The following is an 11219-nucleotide window of genomic DNA, read 5'->3' as shown; positions in this document are numbered from 1 at the left end:
CCACCAACTGGTGTCCATGTGCGAGACGGTGTCTTTCGCCCAGGCCACATCTTCCCCAAACATTTACAGTGGTGACGGCCGAGAGCAGAAGGACGCTGCCAGGGGGACGCCACCTTCTGTGTAGTGACTTGGATTGCAGTGTCCCTCCTGCCTTCCCTCCCGCTGGCGTGGGTGGCGGCCGAGGAAGCACGCTCAGACGTCACCACTGTATATGGACAGTCTCAGACTTTGTCTTCCTCCACCCCGTTACGGTGCCCCTTGTTTGTCCCTCCTTGTGGCAACATCTGGCCATTCCGAGCATGATCTGTCCGCCCTCCTGCTTCTTTTCCAACACTCACCTCACCTTGAAGCTGTGCCGTTAGGGCAGCGCGTCCCTGTAACGGCACCTAAAATGAAAACAAAGTACCTAGGACTGCAGAACTGGTGTTGCGTAAACAGAACATTCAATGACTTGCTCTAGAAGGATGGTGTGTTTCTCCTCGTCCTTGATGGTCCCCTTCCAGCTCCGTGGTCTTGGAGGCAAGGTTATCAATAACGCGGAGAAACGTGTCCAGAGTTGGCTCTTGGGTATGCTCTATGTATTCAGTTTTGTAAATAATATATAGATTAGATCAAGTCGTGATGTAAAATTTTAACTCAAATTGGGTACTACTGGTTGGAATTTTACATTAACTACAAATAAGTGATTAGGAACAGAAGAAAAGAAATTGGAAAATTCTTGCTTAGTGGTATAAAGATTATGCTTAGATTTCTGCCTATTTCTTGTGTTTTATAGCTTGTTAGTGAGGCATGGGCTAATGCAGAGTGTACTGCATTTATGCAATTAGCAAGTAACTGCTAGTTTTCATTTTATCTATTATATTAGCAACAAAATGGCATTTAACTGGGTAAAGCTCCTACCTAAATATTTGAGTATTGTGACATCTCTACTTGCAAGGTTTGAGTGAAAGATTAGTCACAGATTAGTGAAAAAAAAAAGTATCTTTTTGTTAAAACTGGCTTATTTGTATGGATTGTTGCTTTTTCACCAGTTTGTATGGTATGTCAGCTAACATTTTGGTTTTTTTTTTTAAATAATAACCAAACTTCTCTATCTCAGCTGCAATAGTGTTCCATTTTACCACAGAGTATTTTATAATTAACGCTGTTGACTTTATACCCCAAAATGGGTCAAGAAGTGGATATGGGATTTGGGGATGTTTAAATTTGTATGACGCAAGTTAATGGCAACAAGTAGAAAACTCGGGTGCTAATACAGGAAAACTTCTCTCTCTCTTTTCTGGATATAGTTCTGTTGGGGTATAAAGTATTAGGTATTTGTATTTTTGCTGTCAAAATAATGGACATAACTTTTAGAGTGTTCACAGCTAAGATCTCTGTATTTGTTTTTCAACTAACAACTAATTTTAAATGTATTGTATCTTTTATTACCTGTTCTCTTAGATTGTTTTTGCTAGTAACCCTGACTCAGCTTCCGCCTCTGGGGCTTGGACTAATATTGCTTGTATGGAACTGCAGTACTGTGACTACCCATGGAGCTCAATGCAGCTATTGCTTACAACTGCTTAAACTTTGTAGTTTGGACTTCCTTTTTTTCTGTAATAACAACTTATTAAATATAGTTGTATGAAGTACTGACACTTGTCATCCTTTGCATTTGCTAAGGAATAGCTCGGAGTATACGGATTGCATCTGGGAACATTTGCACGTTCAGATTTGCTTGATTTGCCTTTTTGGAGGGGCGGGGGGACACATGATGGCAGATTAAATACAGCAAAATTCACCTTTTCTCTGACACCACTTTTTTTTTTTTTTTTTTAAATCACAAGTATAGGGACGCCTGGGTGGCTCCACTGATTAACAGTCTGTCTTCAGCTAGGGTCCTGATCGCAGGGTCCTACCATCAAGTCCCGCATGGGGCTCCCTACTCAGCGGGGAGTCTGCTTCTCCCTCTCCTCTCTCTCGCTATCTTTGTCTCTCGCTCTTAAATACATAAATAAAAACTTTAAAAACAAAGAAGCACAGGTATATTTGAAAAAGTAAGGCATTTGTTGACACGGTGCATGTGTGTTCAATGCAAGGTTTGTAGTGGGGCAGTTAGGTTTTTATGCCAGTACTTGAAACCAATTTTCCAAATCAAAACCAAGAAAGTCAATGAAAATATAAGTATGCCCCTTTCTTTTTACTTTTTACCCTGGACTCTCTCTGATCATTTCAGAAAATGGGTCTTAAAAATCCCGTATGGACTTTGGACGCGCTAGATGCTCTCTCCTGGGCGCTGAGTTTAATCCTTTTAGAAAATGGATCACTGGTCGCTGCAGGAAAGAATCCCATGGAGAGCTTTTACGAACTGCAGGTGCGGGCGGCCCACGCCAGAGATTAGTTTCACGGGTTTGGGGTGGGGTCGGGCGCGGGTGTTTTCAAGCTCCCGGGCCTCCCACCGAGTCCCAGGGCCGTGAGTGGGCGCCGGGGGCTGGCGGGGACCCGCGGCGGCGCAGCTCTCGGCCCAGCCGCGACCCGCCCGCCGCCCCACCCTCGGGGGGGGGGGGCAGATAGCGATACAGGGTGCTCGGCTCCGGGAGGGGATGGGGGCGGCTAGCGGCGCCCGCAGGCTTCCTGGAGTCCAGCTCCGGCCGCGGCCTAGGGGCGCCCGGTTGCGCACACGCTCCGTCGTCGCGGGCTCCCGCAGGCCGGCTCCCACCCCCGAGCTTCTGCCCGGGACCCCGACCTGCAGCCCGTGCCCGGATCCGGGACCCACGGCCGCCCCGCCCCCGAGGAGGCCCCCGTTCGCTCCTTGCCCAGCCCCGCAGGTAAGCTGACCCCGGCGGGACCGCCGCACCCCCTGCTTCCGGAGGGGCGGCTCGGGCGGCCCGGCTCCGCCTGCGCGCCCGGGGGGCGCCGCACAGCCCGGCGCCGACGCGAGAGGCCGGAGTCGGAGCCCAGCCGTCGGGCCGCGCGTGACGTTTGGAGCTCTGGACCCCTCGTGCAGCCGCCTCCAAAATGCGCGGAGGGATGTTCAGGTTCAAGTTCCTTTTACTTCGGCTTTATCTAAAAATAGACCGTTCTACGCTAAGCCCCAAACGGAATCCTACTTTCAGAATGCTGGGCTGACTTGGGACCCCCATTTGTCCCTGGCAAAAAGCGTTGTGCTGCCCTAACTCTGGGCGTGGAGGTAGCCTGGGGGGAGTGATCGGCGCCTCTGGGAGCAGGAGCCTGTCCCCTCCAGGGGCAGAGGTCGAGAGGCCGGGCCTGGTGCGCGCCTAGGTCTGCAGGCGCCCCAAGCAGCACCCTTGCTCCATAGGAACTCCGCGGAGCAGATGTGCGGGACAGGGGACAGGCCTGAGTGCCGCCGAGGGCGGGGACTCCTCACCCGCAAACGCGGACCAACACTCGGCTTTGAAATGGGGTTCGGGTCCCTCCGGCCCTTTCAACATCCTAGTTTAGCTGGACCGGCTGTGCGTTACAGGGCCGTGCGCCGGGAGGCGGGGAGGGTGCCCGGCTGACGGGTCCCACTGCTGTTCGCGGGGCTGCTGAGAAAACCCTTTCTTCTACCCTTTTAGGTGCCAGTGATGAGGATCCTTCGAATTAACGGGCAAAAGACAGATTAGCGGGAGGGGAGGCAGAGCTTAGTCTCCTGCGTGTGGATGAGCATATTCCGTGCCCCGGGTAGTTCCTGTGCGTGAGTGAGTTCAGGGTGGGGTTTAGCACCTAACCTCATGGGAGAAAGCGAGAGGGGAGAACAGAGCTTCAGATGGTTTCTTTAGGAGAGACGGTGGGTTTTCAGGAGAAGAAGTGAGCAGGTTGGTGATGAAGTTGGTTTACGCGGGTGCGCGTGCGCTCCCCGTGGCCGGAGCCCGCAGCCTTGCTCCGGGGGTTCCGGCCTCAGTCGCAGAAGGGAGGCTCCGACCAAGCTGCTTTCGGCATCTCCTGAATCTCCAGCGCCTTCGGTTGGAAATCCTCTCCCCATCAACTCTGGGGGCCCAGGGGGGCCCCCACAGATGAACGGCTGGAACGAAGCTCTCACTAGCACGGATAACTGCAAGTTAGCCTTTATCCGTGCCGCCATCTAGTGGGACGTGGGCTGCCTTTGGGCTTTGCGGGGTTCCGGGAAAGAGGCCTTGGCTTGTGCCCGCGGGCGCACCCACCCACCTCAGCATTTCCTTCCGGCCCCGCCAGGGGCAGCCCAAGGCTTGTCATTTTCTTCTTCGTTGTTACTGGTCAAATCTTTGGTTTAGTTGGTGTGAACTGTAATTTCACTTACCTGTGGACTCTAAAACACGGAGCAAAACAAAACCCAGACTCCCAGATGGGGAGGACCGACTGGTGGTCACTGGACGGAAGTGGGGGGTGAGGGGAGACACGACATGGCTGAAGGGGATTAAAAAGGACAAACTTGCAGCTATGAAATAAGTCGCGAGGAAGTCACACACAGCCCGGGGAACGTTGTCGGGAATATTGCCTTGACTTCCTAAGGGGACAGAGGGTAAAGAGACTCACTGTGGCGACCCTGTGACAATACAGACCAACACCTGACCAGTATAGCATGTTACTTATACCTCAATAATAATAATAATAATAATAATAATAATAATAATAATATGGCTTGAGGGGCACCTGGGTGGCTCAGTGGGTTAAGCCTCTGCCTTCGGCTCAGGTCATGATCCCAGGGCCCTGGGATCGAGCCCCACATCGGGCTCTCTGCTCTGCAGGGAGCCTGCTTCCTCCTCTCTCTCTGCCTGCCTCTCTGCCTACTTGTGATCTCTGTCAGAAAAATAAAGAAAAAATCTTAAAAAAATAATAATAATATGGCTTGAGCTGAATTGTTAAGTATATTGGAAACCTTCCAGCTTGTCACCTTCAGTGCTGCCAAAACCCATGAGACTGGTGAATGGGGGACTAGCTCTCAGGGTTTGGTCCCTGTATGAGAAGCTGTCTTGGGTGCATGGCCTCAGCTTTCAGTTTCATTACTCATCATTAAAACCAAAACACAACTGGGGCACCTAGGGGTACAGTCCATTAAGGTCTTGGTTTCAGCTCAGGTTGTGATTTCAGGGTTAGGAGATGGAGCCTGGAGTCAGGATCCTTGCTCAGCAGGGAGTCTGCTTAGGATGCTCTCTCCCTCTCCCTCTGCCCTTCCCCCCATCTCGAAAATAAATAAGTCTTTTACAAAACAAAACATAATTCCAATCCTTACCCATGAGAATGAATAAAAATGAAAATACCAAGCGTTAGGAAGGCTCTAGATAAATCCTGGTAGAAACGGATAGTGGCACAGCCATTCTAGAAATCTGTTTCACAGGGGCCCAATGTGTAATTATCCTATGATTTGGGTTTTTTCATTCATATGCCCCCAGAACTATGTGGCCTGCTCCCAAGGACATGTACAAAAATGATCATAGCATTACTCAGATAGCCGCAGACTGGAAGCTGTCCACATGTCCTACAACACTAGAATGGAAGTTATGGTAGATCCACAAATGGAATCCTGTCTGACAGTGGGAGAAGACCCACAAGTTTGTGCAACATTACGGAAGGATCTCACAAAGTTAACGGTGATCCAAATAAGCCAGACACAAAGAGGTACATCACACAGGACTCCATCCATATAAATGGGTGCAGGAGTTACTGAAAAGGGGCATGATGGCGACTTTTGGGGTGCTGTTGACTTTCTTGATCTGGGTGTTGAATACACAGGTGTGTTCAGTTTGAGAATTCACGGAGCTGTATGTTGCAAGCTGTGCACTTTTGTGTTCAATGGAATGTTTTTATTTTTTTTTTTTAATGGCTCTGTAGGGGTACCTGGGTGGCTCAGTTAGTTAAGCAATTGCCTTCGGCTCAGGTCATGATCCCAGGGTCCTGGAATTGAGCCCCACATTGGGCTCCCTGCTCAGTGGGGAGCCTACTTCTCCCTCTCCCTCTGCTGTTCTACCTGCTTGTGTCTCCCACACTCTGTCAAATAAATAAAGTTTAAAAAAAAAAAAAGGCTCTGTGAAAGGTAAAAGCTGATGTGTGGACAACATGGAATTCTTTGCAGGCAACCTCCCTATAATCCACTTTGATACTCCTGAATAACTAGATGTGATTTCCACTGGTCATTTCTGCTAGCTGCTCCTCCGGACTGGCCTGCTTTCCCAATCCCCCAAACCTCATTTTCCCTGCTCCCAGTCTCCCCCTTCTCCTCTCCAGGCTCTTTTCTGCCCTTCCTTAAACCTACCAACATCTGGGAGAGTTTGATTTGATTTTATTCAGTCAATTTGTGGGGATATGTAGAGAAGTATAAAAAAACAAACACCCATCCATGAATCTCTGTACTGGATGGTTGAACATGAAACACTGAAAGCCGGTTACTTTCACAGTGCATGTGCCAGCTGCCTTATTATAAAAAAAAAAAAAAAAAAAAAAAAAAAAAGCCTTATTGTCCAAGATCTATTGGCCCTACTTCCAAAGAGTTGGGTTTTTTTTTTCCAATTCGATTTATTTTTTTTTAACCTTCAAACTTTATTTTGAAATACTTGTAGCTTCAGATTCTAAGAGTGAAGAAATGGCAGAGATCCCATGTATTCTTTACCCAGTTTCCCTTAACGTCTTGCAAAACTACATTAAATATCAGAACCAGAATCCTGACATTGCTACAAAGAACATTTCCATTACCGCAAGGAATAGCACTCATGCGGCACCCACTCGTCCCACTCCCCCTTAAGCCCTGGCAATGACTAGCCTGTTCCCTAGCTCTAGGGCTGTATTTCAGGAATGGTATGTAAATGAAAACATATGATACATAACCTGGTTGGCTTCTTTCTTTTTTTTTTTTTTTTTTAAGATTTTATTTATTTATTTGACAGAGAGAGATCACAAGTAGATGGAGAGGCAGGCAGAGAGAGAGGAGGAAGCAGGCTCCCTGCTGAGCAGAGAGCCCGATGCGGGACTCGATCCCAGGACCCTGAGATCATGACCTGAGCCGAAGGCAGCGGCTTAACCCACTGAGCCACCCAGGCGCCCCTGGTTGGCTTCTTTCAATCAGCATAATTTTCTACAGATTCATCTCGGTTGTTGTATGTATCAATAGTTGGTTCCTTTTGATTGCCGAGTACTATCCCACCTGGTATTAATGTACCATAACTTGTCTAACCATTTACTTGTTGAAGAACATCTGGCTTGTCTCTAGCTTTGGGGGCTATTACAAATGAAGCTACTAACATTCGTGTACAGGTTTTTATGTGAATGTGTGTTCAGCTTCTCTGGGATAATCCAGGAGTATAATTGCAAGGTAATATGGCAGTTTTGTGTTTAGTGTTTATTTTTTAAAATTTATTTTGATTTATTTTTTTAAAGGAAGGAACTTTTGTATCTTTTTTTATAATTTTATTTATTTGATAGCATTAGGGGAGAGGCAGAGGGAGAAGCAGGCTCCCCACTGAGGAGGTGGCCTGATGCGGGACTCCATCCCAGTATCCCAAGGTCATGACCCGAGCGGAAGGCAGATGCTTAACTGACTGAGCCACCCAGGTGCCGCTCATATTTAGTTTTTAAGGAAACTACCAAACTGTTTTCTAGAGGGGTGTACTTTTTTACGTATCGACCAACATGTGTAAATGATCCAGTTAATCTGCATCTTCTCTGGCATTTGGTTTTATCACTACTTTTTAGTTGAGCCATTGTGTTAGGTGTGCAGTAAAACCACTGTGGTTTTAATTTGCATTTCCCTAGTGGTTAATAATGTTGAACATCTATCTCTTCATGTGCACATGCATATTTGTCATCTCCATTTCCTCTTCAGTGAAATCTTTTTGCCCATTTTCTCATTAGACTTTTTATCAGATGCCTGTATTTTTAAAAGATTTATTTTAGAGAGAAGTGTGTGTGTGCACACATGTGTGCAATCAAGGGCAGGGGGAAGAGAAACAATCCCAAGCTGGCTCTGCACTGAGCATGGAGCCCAACAAGGGGCTCAGTCGTATAACTCTGAGATCGTGACCAGAGCTGAAGGCAGACGCCCAACCGACCCAGGTGCCCCTATACCTACTGTTTAGATGTATCCCTAAGCATTTCATTTTGGGGGTGCTAACAGCTGGTATAAAAAACCCTCCTATAATCATCTCCAGGAGAGTTTTTTGTCTCAGTCTTTGGAAGTGTCTACAGACAACCCTATGTCATCCGCCAATGAAGACTGTTTATCTTCCTTCGTAATCCATGGGTTCTTCTGTGCTTTTCTTACTATATTAGCGAGACTTCCAGTATAACACTGACTAGGAAAGAGTGGTGAGAGGCAAGATATCCTTGCCTTGTTTCCAGTTTTAGGGGGAAAACTAGGATATCTAGTCATTAGTGTTAAGTATGATGTTAGCTGTAGGTTTTTTGTAGCTGTTCTTTATCAAGTTGAAGTTCCCCCTCTATTCCTAGTTTGCTGGTTTTTATAATGAATGGGTGTTGGGATTTGTCAGATGTTTTTGTTCATCTATTAGTCATATGATTTTTCTTTTTAGCTTATTGACGTAATGGATTATATTAATTGATTTTTGAATGCTGAATCAGCCTTTTATGCCTGCAATAAATCCCACTTGGTCATAGTGTATAATTATGACCAAGTGGGATTATATATATATAATATATATATCTATGGATGACTTGTTGGGCGGCCTTCAGATGTTGAAGCCTCTTGGCCCCATGTTTCCAAAAACCGTTCAGGTGTGCTTTCCCTCCCAGACAGCCTTTCTATTTCCTCCTGATAGCTAAGCTGGTATTGCAGATATCTTATGTTCCTTTTCTGTTTATTCAAGAAATTTTTCATTAATTCTAAGAGATCAATTTCATGATTCTAAGAAGCCGAGTTCTATATTTATATATATAAATATAAATATATATTTATTTTTAAATATTTATATTATATTTATATTTATTTATAAATATAAATATTTATATTTGAGTTCCCTCTCAGTGTCTCTGTCAAATAAATAAAATCTTAAAAAAAAAATAGAACAGAAGAATACCCAACAGCAGAATATATATATTATATATAATATATTATATTTATATTTATTTATATTATATTTATAAATATTTATATTTATATATAAATATATATTTATATATATATATATATATGGGAGATATATATATGTATAATAGATGCAATTTGCTAATATTTTGAGGATTTTTGCATCTGTGTTCATGAGAGATACTGATCTGTAGTTTTCCTTTCTTGGAATACTTTTTTAAAGATTTTATTAGAGATGGCGTGGGGTGGGGAAGGAGCAGAGAGCTGAATAAGCAGACTCTGGGCTGAGCCCCATGTGGGCCTTTATCTTGGGGCTTGATCTCATGACCCTGAGATCATGATCTGAGCTAAAATCAAGAGTTGGAGGCTTAACAGAGCCACCCAGGTGCACCTCCTTTCTTGTAATATCTTCATCTGGTCTGCTATGAACATAGTGCTCTCCACATAGAATGAGTTGGGATGTGTTCATTCTCCTTTTATTTTCTAAAAGACATTGTAGGGTGCCTGGGTGGCTCAGTGGGTTAAGCCGCTGCCTTCGGCTCATGTCATGATCTCAGGGTCCTGGGATCGAGTCCCGCATCAGGCTCTCTGCTCAGCAGGGAGCCTGCTTCCTCCTCTCTCTCTCTCTGCCTGCCTCTCTGCCTACTTAAGATCTCTCTCTGTCAAATAAATAAATAAAATCTTTTAAAAAAATAGATAAATAAATAAAAGACATTGTAGAGGATCAGTATTATTTTTTTCTTCAGTGCTTGGTAGAATTCATGAGTGAAACCATCTGGGTCTGGTGCTTTCTATTTTGGAAAATTATTAATGACTGATTCAATTTCTTTAATATATATGTGGCTATTCAGAGTATGTATTTCTCCTTGTGTGAGTTTTGGTGGATTATACTTTTCAAACAATTGATCTGTTTCATGTAAATTATCAAATTTGTGTGGAAAGAGTTGTACACAATCCTTTATTATCCTTTTAATGTCCATGGGCTCAGTAGTGGTGGCCTCTACTGTTTCCCCTTCAGTTCTAATAGTATAATTATTTTCTATTTTTTCTTTCTTTTTTTTTTTTTTTAAGATTTTGTTTGTTTATTTATTTAACAGAGACCACAAGTAGGCAGAGAGGAAGACAGGCAGAGGGGGAGAAGCAGGCTCCCCGCTGAGCAGAGAGCCCGACGCGGGGCTCGATCCCAGGACCTGAGATCACTACCCGAGCCGAAGGCAGATGCTTTAACCCACTGAGCCACCAAGGCGCCCCTCTTTTTTTTTTTTTTTTCTAGCTAGACAGAGTTTTAACAATTTTATTAAATATCTTTTTGAAGACCAACATTTTTGGTTTCATTGATTTTTTTTTCCTCTATCACTTTCCTGTTTTTAATGTCATTGATTTTTTTACTCAAACTTTTATTTTTCTGCTTGCATTAGGTTTATATTATTCTTTATTTTTTTTAATATTACTCTTTTTTTTCTATAGTTCACTGAAGTGGAAGCTTAGGGTTTTGATTTGAAATCTTTCTTCATTTGTAATGTACACATTCAATGCTATACATTTCCCCTCTATGTGCTTTTCATTTTATCCCACAAATTGATGTTGTATTTTCATTTAATTCAAAATTATTTTAATTTTTCTTGAGATTTCTTCTTTGACCCATGTTACTTAAAATTGTGTTCTTTGGGATGCCTTGCTGGCTCTGTCAAGTAGAGCACGTGACCCCGAATCTCGGGGTCATGAATTTAAGTCCCATTGGGTATAGAAATTACTTAAACATCTCGGGGCACCTGGGTGGCTCAGTCAATTGAGCATCTGACTTGATTTTGGCTCAGATCATGATCCCAGCTTGTAGGATCCGGCCCCACATGTGCTGGGCATATAGCCTGCTTGGGATTCTCTTTCCCTCTTCCTCTGCCCCTCTCCCTCCCTCTCCATCAATCAATATGTTGTTAATCTCCAAATATTTTGGGATTTTTCAGCATTTTTATGCATATTTAATTTCCAGTTTAATCTGTGGTCTGAGAGCATACTTTGGATGATTTCTGTTCTTTTGAGTTTATGAGGAGTGATTGATGGCCCAGATGTGGCCTATCTTGGTCAGTGTTCCATGTCAGCTTGAGAATTATGTATATTCTGCTGTTGGGTATTCTTCTGTTCTATTTTTTTTTTTTAAGATTTTATTTATTTGACAGAGACACTGTGAGAGAGGGAACTCAAGCACGGGGAGGGGCAGAGGGAG

The 11219-nt window shown here is 44.6% G+C and overlaps 2 protein-coding genes across 4 annotated transcripts in view; both read left to right on the top strand.

The window, feature by feature from the left end:
* CPEB3 (cytoplasmic polyadenylation element binding protein 3) overlaps positions 1 to 1635 on the top strand; it is a 193781-nt gene extending 192146 nt beyond the window's left edge. Inside the window, exon 11 of the transcript XR_014309265.1 lies at positions 1444 to 1635. The gene's annotated coding sequence lies outside the window, so the exon portion shown is untranslated. The remainder of the gene's footprint in view (positions 1 to 1443) is intronic.
* A 957-nt stretch (positions 1636 to 2592) lies between these two features.
* The window catches only part of FGFBP3 (fibroblast growth factor binding protein 3), a 130380-nt gene continuing 121753 nt past the window's right edge, over positions 2593 to 11219 (top strand). Inside the window, exons 1-3 of one of the 3 annotated variants that reach the window (XR_014309267.1) lie at positions 2593 to 2810; positions 3561 to 3675; positions 10093 to 10246. The gene's annotated coding sequence lies outside the window, so the exon portion shown is untranslated. Of the gene's footprint in view, positions 2811 to 2920; positions 3021 to 3560; positions 4166 to 10092; positions 10247 to 11219 lie in introns of those variants that run through there. The other 2 variants (XR_014309268.1, XM_082721973.1) reach the window with 2 other exon arrangements.

The sequence above is a fragment of the Mustela nivalis genome (genome assembly GCF_964662115.1).
Source record: "Mustela nivalis genome assembly, chromosome: 2".
Taxonomy (NCBI): domain Eukaryota; kingdom Metazoa; phylum Chordata; class Mammalia; order Carnivora; family Mustelidae; genus Mustela; species Mustela nivalis.
The sequence above is the reverse complement of the archived record's forward strand: the minus strand, read 5'-3'. Positions and strand labels throughout refer to the sequence as shown.